Source organism: Solenopsis invicta, chromosome 2, assembly GCF_016802725.1.
Source record: "Solenopsis invicta isolate M01_SB chromosome 2, UNIL_Sinv_3.0, whole genome shotgun sequence".
Lineage (NCBI taxonomy): Eukaryota > Metazoa > Arthropoda > Insecta > Hymenoptera > Formicidae > Solenopsis > Solenopsis invicta.
The window spans coordinates 7,103,949-7,117,906 of NC_052665.1; the positions used below are offsets into that span (position 1 = coordinate 7,103,949).

The 13,958-nt window shown below is 43.6% G+C and overlaps 1 protein-coding gene across 1 annotated transcript in view; it reads left to right on the plus strand.

The window, feature by feature from the left end:
• The first annotated feature begins 559 nt into the window (after positions 1-559).
• LOC105200792 (A disintegrin and metalloproteinase with thrombospondin motifs 7) overlaps positions 560-13,958 on the plus strand; it is a 53,866-nt gene continuing 40,467 nt past the window's right edge. Inside the window, 2 exon segments of the mRNA XM_026130120.2 lie at positions 560-903; positions 956-1,181. The gene's annotated coding sequence lies outside the window, so the exon portion shown is untranslated.

The following is a 13,958-nucleotide window of genomic DNA, read 5'->3' on the forward strand; positions in this document are numbered from 1 at the left end:
CACCTGGTTTAATGCCAATGATGAAAAGAAAAAAAATACTGATGTCAAGAGACGGCTTTATGGCCCCTTTTAAAGGATCACAAAACAAAAATAATGATCGAAACTTACGATCACTTCTAGTCTACAAAAGTAGACTTTTTATATCAAATTTAATTTGAAATTTTACATTAAAAGTTATTGTACAATATTCGATGTAAATACTCATAAAGAGATACGTATTACATTTTTTAATATTTATACATCTCGATGTATCAATTTTAATATGTTTTTCAAGAAAGAGTAATTCTTAAGTAATTTTCAAGTTAGAAAATTATTAATTCAGATTTACAAATCCAAGTATTATCAACAACAATTTCTCGACAGAAAACGATTTGTGTAGTCTGAATAGCTATAGCTAAAATTGATATATCGAGATACATAACGTAATATTAAAAAATGTAACACGTATCTAATTTTAATTATACAAAATTATGCACACGAGCAGTTACTATAAAGTTGTAAGATATTATATGGCTGCATTCGCTTTAACGCTCATAGCGCTGCAAGCATCGTCATTTCGTCCTTGTTTATCAAATATTTAACAAGGTCAGACGATGCTTACAAGTGCTGAGAGCGCCGAAGAGAACGTATGTTATTTCTCAGCTCGCGTGTAACGAATGCATGTGTGCAAGGCTATGTGTCCGAAGCTACGTATGGCTATGTCCGAATCGGGCCAAATATGGACCGAATCGGCCTCCGGGACGGGGCCGATAGTTTAATCTTAGTTTATTTTTTGGCCGCATCAAGCGAGCAAGAACAATCGATGCTTTGTTATCCCCGTTAAAGCCCGAAGCCAGTAAATCAGAACGCTTCCACGGACGCCGCTTCTTTACCTGCGCGAGAACCGGCAAGAATGGCGCATAGGTAATCGATGACTTTGCATATAAAACATAATAATAACATCGTAAATTTACAGGCCAAAGAGAGAGTTCGATGAATAAATTAAACAACGCGGCTGGCCAGCACAAATCAGCGGCGCCATCGATCAACGATCGCAACGGCTTTCCATTGAGGACAATGAATAAATTACGAGATGATATCCCACAATCGGCAGGATCCATTAACGTGGACGCTAAAAATTCGCTGGACCAACCGGTCCGTAGGAGATAGCGACCGCTTGCAAAATGAACACGTTACTCACGGTAAAGCAGTTTTGTTTTTTTGTTTTTTTTTTCCTTTTCAACTCCAATGTGTAGCGCGCGACGAGCGCTCATTAGGATCTATAATTTATTCTTTACATTAGGAGCTCCCGACGTTACGTACCTACAAGACTTACATTGTACGGGGGGTATAATATACGTATCGTAATGTCAGGTTTTCGTGTTCATTTCTAATCGTTATGGTCACGACTCCTCGCGTTCTCTATTTTTCGTTATTATCTGTTATACGCACGAGTATCTTATCGAAGAGTACACCTCTCCGAGCCGTGCAAGCAAGCTCCGATATGTAAATATATAGTATATCCTCTTTCTCTCTCTCTCTCTCCCCCCTTCGTTCACTCGCCTTCTCCAGCATCGTTTCGCTGTGTCAACCCTGCGGATATACCCATCCGCAGATGAAAGGCGTGGATGGGAAGCTACGGGTGGTCTTTTCGCGCTCATCACTCCGGCTGTCGATGACAACCGGTCGTTGGCCGGTCGGATAATTAAGGATCTACCTGCGAGCGCGCCGGCCGGGAGGGGAAAAAGGACGTGCTAAATTGCCGGGGCCAAGAGTCTAGGGATGACGCTGCGCGATACACAAGCGGAGGCGCCTCGAGGCGCGGTGCGACGGCGACGGCGACGGCGGACGACCCGTCGCGACGCGACGTCGTCGTCGCCTTGGTGGTGGCGGGATGGAAAACGCGCATCAGCGTGTTGGGAGCCCACGGCCGCGCCAGTTACTCGTTTCGCAAGCGTGAACCGTGTATTAGCGACGTTAAACGGTCGACGACAAACAGACGCGCGCGTCGAGAAGAGAGAAGCCGTCTCACCGTTACTTACGGTCATAACTCGCGGATTTTGCATAAGCGGCTCGTTGAGCGAGAAAGAGAGAGATTAGGGTGTCTCGACGGGCTTTCCTCCTTAAGATCCCGCCTAATTCCTGTTTATATGACACCAGGGCGCGGCCGAGCGCGACACGGAAAGGGAGTCGCAAAGAGAATCGATCTAGCCTACCTTCTTGTGGGCGATTTAAGTGACATTCGTGTAAGAGCCTCGGCGGCGTTGGCTGTTTTTGCAATCTTGTCGGATTACGCTGACGATTACGGCGGAGAGAAAGAGAGAGAGAAAACACACCGCGAAAAAGGCATCCCACTGTTTAGTTATTCAATCATTCCGATTGTTCTCGCCTCGGAGCATCGGCCGAGGCTGATTTGACTCTTGAGAAGTGCTGTCGATGGGCGGCGATCGCGCCGCGTCTTCACGGCGACCTTCCTCGAAAGCCGTCAAATTCAAATTAGTGCTATCGCACGACCGCCCATGTAGCCGCTTTGCTGCACGTTACTGAATAACCGCGGCGCGAGTATCCCGCCTGTCATGCACATGAATGGAGACTCAATGCATCTTGGCGGATACGCTCCGGTAGACTTAATCAAACGTACACCGACCGACCGACCAAGAGAGAGAAAGAGAGAGAGAGAAGGTTAATTCAACGGTACGGCTCGATCGTTTGTCATACGAGAAGGACGGAATCCTTTGGCGCACGGGGCTGAGTTTTACCGGAGCAGGCAAAAACGACATCCGCCGCGAATAGAGTGGGTGGTCTCGCGTCTCGACGGTCTTCTCTCCCTCAGTGCTCGCGAACGATATCGAGACACCGCCGCTTTGCCAGAGATAGCACCTACAACGAGCAATAAAATCAGTACCCGCGCGGTGCACGCCCTACACTCTGTCAGCCTCCTCTCTCCTCTGTGTGCCTCTCGAGACTATAAACTCATGAATAATACGATGAAGCAGCGATACCATCGGGCCACCGGGTATAAGCGCCGTAGAAGTCGCAAACACAGCGAGCGACGGCGGTGCTAACTAATCGGGCGCGGTGGCCGGATTTATCGCTCATCCGCGGAGTTGAATTACCGCTTTGCTTGCGAATTGTCGATCGATTTCGACGCGGCGCGGCGGCGATCGCATATTCATTATTAGACCGGCATGCGGCGCGGCGCGTTATCGCCCGAGTTGCGCTTCGTAGATAGCAGACGTAGTAGACACAGTAGACGTAGCTCTCTCTTTAATTCTTTATGTTAGCATAATATTTCACCATCGATCAATCTCGCTTCGATTTATCGCCTGTCTTGGCGCGACAGCGTAAGGTCGCCGCAATTCCATTCGAGCCCACCCGTTGGCGTATCGCTGAAAATCCGTGACACGATTCCGCGACGGCGGCGGCGGCGGCGGCGACAACGAGCCAACGCGAGCCCGCGTCCCGCGTCGTCGTCCTCGGTCTCGAGACCAGGCTGAGAATTAATTGTCTGCGGAAGATATACGACTTCGGCAACGGCTTTCTTGATAATAAGCAGGTAGCTTGGTAGCTATTCGCACGTCCTACGAATCGCTCGCTCGCGTGGGTCGGTCATTTGTGGATTTTAGAATCGATACGACCTTCGGCTACAGCCGCCGGCTGCTGCTGGGCAAGATCAAGCGGCACGCCGATAATGCGGCATCTGTGCGCGTAAATTCGATAATCATACACTGAGCGCGCATATAAAAGCGCTGTTAAAAGTAGTAAATGTACTTTTCATTCGCCGTCACCGCCGCATCGTAGCTACATTAGACGACTTCAAAGTAACAGATAAGAATTCTCGAAAGCGATTTTCGCAACATCCTATGTGCTTCTCTTCCTCTTCTTCTTCTTCTTTTTCTTCTTCTTATTCTCCCTCTTCTGCTGCTGCTGCTTCCTCTTCGTCTTTTATAAGGTACGCGTGTACTGCTACATCGGTTACTTAAGATGTTCTCGGTATTACGTGCACAAATAGCGATATAAAACGATACTATGTGTATCAAGTAATTGTATGCTTCCAATCCGTTCCAAACGTATAAATGCGCTTTGGTGAACCGAAAACTTGATTCTTCGACGGTGTTTCAGTTCCAACGATCCGTGCCGGTCTCTATACATCGTAGCCATTTAACGTAACGTAACACGTACGGAAACTATCTTTTTGAAGGGGGCAGCAACGGTTTGTTGCGCGTTTTGACTTCCTTAGCGGGAGATTGCTCTTTGGCATCGCTTTCGTATATAATCCCGACATCTCCGGTCTCTCTTCGATGCTGCACACGTGCGATCCCACCTCGCTTCCCATTTCGGCATTACACGCCGGAGCCCCTTTGCGCGTGGGATGCCGATGGGCTCGATTTCGGTCGAGCGAACTCAATGAGGAGAGATACAATCCGCCGGAGTGAGCGCCCGGAGTACCTCGGGACTGCTTGCGAAATCGGAGTGAATCTCTCCGCGAGAACGAGACGAGAACGAGACGGGAGTACGAAGAGGGAATGGTGGATCGAAAGGATTAAGAATGAACGTAACGATAAATTTATCACTGTCTGAGGGAGAAAGAAATAGCCGACGCTGCATACATATTGGAGTATCGAATCGCGAGTGGAAACGCGCGTGTCAAGTAAGATAGACGCGATTTTGCGATATCATCCGTATGCCTTTCTTTCGCGCTCCGCTTCAATCTCGATCCATTGGATTAAATATATACGCGTACGTGGGACTTTTTAAGAATACAAAATTGGGATGTGGGGAAAGAACATCGTGAAGGATTTGGACAAACGGCACCATCAAAAAGTGATGAAGACGGAAAAATCTCTTCTTGCAGACGCTGAACATTTTCTTACGATTATCGATTATCCATATTACATATTTCCTATCTTTCTAGTCCATTAATTCCTGTGTTAGGTCGATCTTCATTGGGGGAGGGAAAAAATTAATCCGCACATTTTTCTTCCAAAAACTGCAGCGAAGTTGGATTTGTGAATCGATGGTGAAATTAATTTCACTGAGATCTCTATCTTCCACAGATGCGTGCTCTCTCGTTGCCGAGCTTCTTTTTTTTTTTATCATCGACGTCTGGGAAAGGTATTACCGGCTGTATCGGCTTAATGGTTCCGTCGAGAGGATAAAACGGTATATCGCGCAATTAATCCGAAAGGATCGACAGAGCGTGTCATAAGAGCTCGTAAACCCAGAGGAAGCATCCTTTCGCGTGTCCTCCGGAGCAATAATAAAAGAGGCACGAGAGGAAAATCGTTCCTTCGAGATTGATCGATCTCGACAAACTCGAGCTTATGCAAATTTCGTGTATTTGAGTAATGATGAAAAGGCACACTCGTGAATGGGTGCTGTAGCCAGCGCAGTAAGTAAGAGGCGTTAGTTCAATAACGTTACAATTCTCTCTTTTTTCGCTTGTCGAAGAGATCAGCTTATTCCCATCGCGCAGTCTATCCCGTGACCGGTCGGCGCGGTGCAGCGCGGCGCGCGGCGCGCGGAGAGGGAACGGTCGGGGGATCTGGAAGCAAAAACGTATCGTTCCGTAGGTGCTCGTAAAATCAGGAAGAATCCTCTCGGAGGCGCGCGCGAGAGGAAACGCGAAACAGAGAAGGAGCCAGCTAGAACGATTGAGAGAAGTAGAGGGAGAGGCAGACGAACGGACGGACGGACAGACGACGACGACGACGACGACGACGAGGGAGACAGAAGGCGAGACCGAAGAAGAGAGAGGCGTACAGAAAACGGGTCCACGGCTGGGTGGAGGAACTAGTCTCACCTAGTAGATCGCCCTGTCGCGGTGTACGCTTTCGCGGGCGGCCGGCGCGGCGGCCGAGAGACGCGAACGAGAGAGTAGGAGGAGGGAACGTGTTGTGGTTCCCTTCTACGCGACGCGAGAGAGGAGGCGGAAAAAAAGAGAGGCGAGAGAGCACGCACACGTACGCGAGAACGCACGCCCGCGTGTATGCGTGTGCACGCGAGCGTGTTGCACGGTGTGTTTGCACCGGGAGGAAACGCACGTACGTGCAGAAGGAATCGAGAGAGGCTCGGATGAGAGAGACGGAGACGGAGAGAGAAAGGGGGGAAGCGAAGGAGACAGGGAGACGGATCGTGTGTATGTACCACCAGAAGAGTGTACCAGGCTACTAGTGTTGTGACGGCGATCGTGCCCACGACTTCACCGCAACGCGGCGGGCCGGCATCCGCGTTCTGTCCGTCTGTTTTGTGTTTTCCCTTCCGTCGCGCCCTCCCTGATCATTGGCGTCGCGTCGGATCCCTCCACGTTCTCGGGAACCCTTTCTGGTGTCCCCTTTCTCGTCGGAGAGCGGAGAGAAACGAGATCCCTCCCACCCTTCTCGAGCTTTTCTCGCTTGCCTCTCTTTTGCCTCAAGTTTCTTGCCGCGCTTCCTTTCTCCTCCCTATCTTTGGTGCGCGATAAGCGTCTCTACTTCCGGGCGAAAAGTGTGAATTCCTAGGTGACGACGGGGTTGGTGGTCTCTCTTTCTCAAAGGCGCGAAATCCCAGGTTACCCAGTAAATCGACGTACCCAAGAAGAGGTGTCGTCGTAAAGTGTGTGCGCGATCAGATCTGGTGACTATATACGCGCGTGCGAGTACAGGTGACGCTCCGGAAACGCGCGCGCCACGTGCTGTCGCGACGTCATCGCCAAGCGGCGGCAACGGCGGCAGCGGCGGCGGCAACGGGTACGTATTATGCGAGTTGCATCGCAGTAAAGCGAGATTTCCCGTCTTTACGAGCGGCAAACGTGTATATGCGGTTAAACGCATTCCACGACGCGAAATCTCCGCGCCGCGCCGCGCCGCGAACGACACATTATCCCAGACCTTACGACTGCGTAGACTGACGCATCGAGTTACAGCCACGTGCTCGCGCTGCATCCGCCTTGCGTGCGGAATCCTTAAGTTTATCGCCGCGGCTCGTGTCACATCCAGAACGCGTTGTCGCGGATCGTCAGCGCGGAAACGTGAGCCGCCGATAGAGGTATCAGATCAGGTCAGACTGACGCCTTCGATTCCAGTTAAAGCAGCGGCGTATTGTTGTTTCCTTCTGCTACACATTTTTGTACGTTCTCCGAATTTTACTGAAAGCTTTATCAAAAAGTTCTTTGCTCTTCAGATACATTTGTCTTTCTCTGATCTTTTTCTCTCGTCGAAAACGCGAATTAGCAAATTCAATTCAACTGCATTAGTGCGCATTTGGTGTGCATATTAAAGCCGTTGTAAACTGATCTAATCTAAGTGTAAAAATAAAATGCAAATATCGCGAATGATAAAATACCTATTTTAGCAAACAGCACAATGTGATGAGAATATCGCGGCTTAACTTATTGATATGTTTATATGAAACGCATCTTTACGTCGATTTGTGTGTGCATCAGGGATGCATTAAGGCGTCCAATTGAATTCGCTATATGACGTCGAAAATGAGAAATCAACATTTCGCGTCGCGATACGCGCCAGTGACGGTCTCGCGAAAACGCGTGGCGCAAAAAATCGATTCTCCTTCGCGTCTAAAAGGTAAACGCGACTAAAAGGTTTGGTAACGGTTAACCGCGACGCGGATGATCGAGCGGATTCGCTCGGAAGCTAACAGGTTCCAGGCCCGCTTTTTACGCGGTTGATTCGCCGCGCGGAAAAATCTCGGCGACGGCCCGTCAACGGCCTCGTTTATCTCGCGTCGGACGAGAGGATAAAAATTGCGCGCGGCGCCGCGCCGGATGGTCCTCCGCGCCGCGCCGAAGTGCCGCGCGAAAAAATAACGCCGTCCATAAATCTCGGGCGCGGGATTACGTAAACGACGTCAAGTCTTAAACCGCGGCCAGTCCGCTCGTAATAAGCGCCTGCGAATTTCCCGTCGGGGGAATCCACGACGCGAATTACGTACCACGGACGACAGGTCTTCCATCAAACGATACTTTAAGTGAAACGCTCGAATGCTGATTCACTTAAACGTTACGAACACCTTCAACCTTTCATACGAAACATGCATAAAACATACTGACATTATTGTACGTGCGATCTATCCGAGTAGTCTTTGGTTATAGCCGGTAACGACCACATTAAGAGAAAAATAGTAGTAGCAGCTACAATAGTATAAAAGTGTGATAACTGTACGCAGAAAAAAAATTAGTGTCAAATCAATAATTTATTGCTTCATGTATAAGCTAGAATATAAATTTTTTCAAGATTTTATTGTTCTTGCTTATTATGAAACAATGAATTATTGTTGATTTGACACTAATTTTTTCTCTGTACAATGTTTGATATGCAGAATTAATGTACATAGTTCGACAAACTATTTTATTTCTACATTTTATTTCGACTAATTATTTCAACAAAAGTTTTAGCTGCAACAACTATAAAGCATAGTTTGTATTACCATGGTAATATTATTTGTACAAGTATTAGTTCATAGCACCTCAACTATAATTACATAGTTATGTAGACTTTACTACAAATGAGTTATGACAATTACCTACAGTTTATGTACGGCAAATTATGTATACAACCGGAATAGCTATGATAGTAGTGGAGCAAGGCTCAATGTGTTATGAAGAAATACGAGGGATCACGAGTTCAAATCTCGGTCGGCTCAATTTTTCCGTCACCAGCATTTGTATTACTATTTTTCTATAGTTTAGCCAATAATTTTAATAAATGGTTAATATTACTGTATTTCCTTAGTTCAACTTATTATTGTTTTTACCACAACTTTGTAATACATAGTTGAGAAGCTATTTATTCACAGTTCAAATTCTAAGTTAAGATAACGTAAAGTTGCCGTGACTGTGCGTTTCACAAAAAAACACACACAAATGTTATTAAAAAAGTCGGCAATAATTATTAGGTGCGCGAGACGATGCGTCGCGCGGCTGTCGTCGAAAAGGCTGCCGGGCAAACGATTTCCATACATCGCAATCCGATCCGACTTGCAGCACGCCTTACGTCTTTCGATCGATTCCCATTTTTCATCGGATTAATAATTTTCCGCGAATGACAACGACGACACAGCCCGATTCGTAACAGCGACGGCTATCCGCGAAGTCGCCCGACTTGTTTTTCTGCGCGACAGAAAGCGTTGCCGGAGGAAACGTATCATGCGTCACGGATCATCTGCGATTTTACATTGACACGCACGCTTAATGAAGCGAACGCCGTGTATTCATCAATCGACACGCCCGCGCACCGGATAATCACGCGTTCTCAATCGATCGTAGCTACAAATAGTACATAGTAACGCTTCAAACGATAAATAGTGGATAATTCGAGACCGACGTGATCGCCATGAATCAATAAGCACTTTCAGCGTGTAACAATTGTTCTAAAAATAGCGTTGTTCTTAAATAAACCGATTCCGCGATTTTTTAATCTTGTAGCCACCCGTGATCCAATTTACCGCGCGCATACATAATTCTCAACCTCCCAACCGGTATGGAGAACGCGTATTAATTAATCGAAATGGGTCAGCAATATTTGCTGAATGAAAACCCGCTATTTGCGCATCGTATACCTTTCTTATAAAATGCCGGATGCAGAAAAATGGACTCACTCTTACGTCATTATGTTGTTACACGTATCACGATAATGATAACCCGATGGCGACGCGGTACGTCAGCGCGTCCGAGGAGTTGCATATCAAATCGAAAGTCAACAAATTACGCTGCAGTTAATGAGAGACTTGTTTCGACTCTCCGAAGAGAGCCACGTAATTATTAAATCGTTAAGGTGGGCTATACATGGACAGGTACATCGTTTCTCACGATCGCGCGAGGACGACTCGTTGATGCTTAAGTTATCGTTAGCACCGAGCTCTTGTAATTTCTCAATACTCTTTTTGTTACAACTTAGTTTTTGAATAATCAAAAAATGATTAAAAAATTTTGCAGACAATAAAACTTTACAAAAATTTAATTTAAGAGATATTCTCGCTTTTGAATTTCAAAAAAATCGATTATTTTTTTCATGTTTTTTTAATAGTTTGGATTTTGGAGACAGAACAAATTAAAAGTAAGAGACTTGCAAAAGTTGTTATTAGTGTAAAAACTGTTTGCAAAATTTTTAACACATCTGTTTTATTAGAAGTAATAAATAACATTTTTTAAAAACTGTTACCGTGATTACTCATTTAATTTTAATTGATTATTTTTAAAAGATATTCACATATTTCTCTCTTGTCCTACAATCAAATAAAAATTTCACTTTGTCGATTTTTTCAATAAGAAAAAGGTCTCGAAAAAAGAAGCGAAAGAAATTGAATCTTTTCCAAAACTGCCAGTTTTTTCCAAAATCAATTTTTTATCTTAATTGTAGATCAGACGAGAATATTTATATAGATTAAGAATTTTTTGTAACTTTTTATTTCAGATAGTTTATGCATCTTGAATCATGGCAACAGTGAGCTAGATTTTTTATACGCCTGTACAGATTTGCAAATAAAAGTCAAAAATATCTTATTTTCTAATGTTTGAAAAAAATTGTAAAGAACATTCAAATATCAATGTATCAAGTTTCAAGTTAAGTTCAAGTAAAAATTTATAACTTTTATACTTTTCCTTAAAAAAAAAAAATCCTAAAAAAGATTCAAAAATAGTACTAAAAGCGAGAATATCCCCTTAATGAATAATTCTTACATTTATATTTTTACATTTAATAACTAATTGCTTCTGATGTTTTTCAAGAAATAAAAAATTTCTATAAATTTTAAAAATTATTTAAAAATTACGTATTCTACGAAAGATTGCAAAATAAGCTAATTTGATCGCAATTTTATAGAAACATTTAACAAGAAACTCTTTACGTGCTTTTGCTATTTAAATTTCAAAGCGATAATGAAGATTCAGAAAATATTTTTATCATTATAGCGTGCAAATTAAAGTATGAATAAAAATGTAATGTACGAAAGAACTAACCTCATATCCTTTGTGTAAAGAGAGTAATTTATAACGTTGCAACGCGAATAAATGTAATAATTATTTCATTTTATTTAATTAATTAACCTACGTAAAAGACATTATAAAAACTTCTATCTCGTTTAAATAAGTTAATGTAAAGTTCAGTACCATGAATTTTTCGTATTTTCTACATTTTTATCTCGATCGAGCTTTCGCGCTCTTAATTAAGAATTATGAACGCACTAATTTCACTTTAACCATACCGTATATCATTCGTTCATATTTGCAGTTACAAAACAAATTTTATTTCGTGAATAGACTAACATGAAAATCTTTCCGTAATTTTACGTTGTTAAGAAAACCAAATTACATTTTGTAAAAGGTTTCAGAATTAATTAAACGTCAAAATTAATTGAACATTTTTTTCGTTTGTAAATCACTTTAAGAATTAAATGTGTATAACACTTTACTTTCATATTATCCCAATCTTATTAATAATATTACGATGTTATTGTTACCACACATTGAAGTGCACTTTGAATACTTTAATACTTTAAATTTCTTAACTCGTACAATTTTCTTCTTTTTCTTTATATATATATATATATATATATATATATATTGAATGTATTACGAAAGCTTATAAATGTAGTGAAATCCAATGAATGTACACAAATAATTTAAAGAAATTTTTATACCGTTTCGATCTATTACTCGGCGAACAAAAAAATGTGTATCCTTTTACCGTCGCAATTTCCTGACCAAGTAAGTCAAGAATAAGTCACACATATAAATATTTTACATACCGATGATACATTCGCTGACAATCTGTTTTACGTTGATTAATATGTATTATTAGAAAATTTTAATGGCATAAATCGCACATGCGCACGAAACCGCTGGATTGCGGTGTTACATGCATAAATATCTCGGTGCATTCTTAATCTGTAAAATACGAATAAAATATCGCAATGTGAAGCGTACGCGATAGCCGTCGCTCGGTTAGAAATTTATTATGTGGCCGCTTAATTTATTACCCGAGTTTATATGCTCGAGGCTTGCAAAAAAAATGCATTACGGATTTAATAACTTGATAACTCGGAATACGTAGACGTAATAAATTCGATATGGTAATATCGATACAGTGAGCAAGGAAGATTTTTCTTAAATAATCGGATTGCGAAAGTGGATCGTGATAGCATTATGATTTTAACATTAGCCCGCACTGGCGGCCAACGATTTTGCTCAACAGAATTTTCCTTCCGCTGATAGATATTAATTAAGCTTTCTTCGTTCATTGTTATAAACGAGAGCGCGGTTAATGCAAACGCATGTAATTCGAGAACCGACAAGCGTAAAGCACTTGAAAAGCGTAAGATTAATGGGATCTCGTAGTCGGCGGCATTTTTTTGCCGTGCACGATGAAAAACGTTTCATGTTAAAAAGGAAACATTTACATGAGACTGGTGTAACAATCGTAAGATCACTGCGGATTCGCATAATTCCAAGTCGCTCGCTCTGAATGAGTTGTCATATTAATTATGTCGACGTTTAAAATTTCGTCGGCAGCGAATGTCGATACGCCTGTAGGAATTAATCCCGCTCGAGCGCGACTTGAGAATTTTATTTATTCGCACTTTCCCGCGAGCTTCTCTCGCGTCTTTACACGAGCTTCGACATCTTCGCGTGCGACCACTTATGTGTCCACCAGCAAGCCACTGGATACGAGACGCCTCTCACTTCGTCTATTTTCTCAATTGAGCTTTTCCCTTTCCTACGATGAAATAAATATTTATCCACGATACAGCGAAGCCGCCCACTTCCGGCTGTACGTCAATTAAAGACATGTGTAAGGGCCGCGCGCGCGGAATGCGGTTTTAACTCATAGATTCACATCGTCCTCTAACGACACTCGTGCCGTTAATCTACACCGGTGTCCTCATCCCATGCGGTGTATTACAGGTGCGACAACTCAATTGAGATGACGCGAGACGCTTCAAAACCTACGCCCCGCTTATTAATATTCCGCGGTTGTACCGTAAGTGGTTACGTCTGTTACTGACACGGCATACAATCGAGTCGAGTGCATGTACGGCTACGCGGATACTTGTAATCTACGCGTCGCCGCGCCGTAGCGCTTGCGCTCACTTCGAAAATAGGGGTGGATTCGAAACGGCATCAATTAACGCTTTGAACGCGTTCCGAAATGTGTAAGTTGCAATGCCATTTATAAAGAGCGTCGCATTTTGTTTATCATCATAACGCTCGCGCTCGCGTTGCCGACGATGTTACAATTTCGTTTTGCATTAAAGCAAACATGAAACTCGATATTTTTTTTAGCGCTAGAATAGCATCGCAGAAAAATGAGATTTTTCAGTTGCGCGCATCGCACGAATATTCTCCCGTTTCGCAAAATGAATCTGACTTTAAATTTTCGTCATTACTCTCTTCGACAGCTCATTTGCTAATGTGTGCTTTGATATCTTTATCTCGTCCAATATCGGTGGATTAAAAACGATATTGCCACTAATATTCATCGACAATCCCGTCAATCTTCACACTCGCGTACGCGCAAAGCCTATTTGCGTTCTGGTTGACAGATAAGCGCCAAGTTAATTACCAATTCCGCGTCGCATTAATGAACTCGTTTTGACTTTCTCCCACCCCGCGAGTCATCATCTCGGTTATAACGCGCAAACCTCTCCTGCACTTTTGATAGAGCATCGAGTCTGGTTTCTATGTAGAAGTACTTGAGAAGAACTCGAGCTACTCGTGCGGATTAAACCGACGTGCAGCTTATGCGATGCCATAACATTAGTGCACCTCGCCGGGAATATATTACGAGGCCCGCGCGGACTAGTTGATATTAATTAACCAGTTATTAAAAAGGCATTATATACGAGCTGTCTTTGCCGCGAGATGATATCCCTGCATGGACGCGTCATGTTCGCGCGAAGGATTAAAAATTAACCCGCGTTGACGTTAGTTATTACATTTGATAGATCATTCGTCAGCGATAAATCTGGTGATACGCACGATGTAA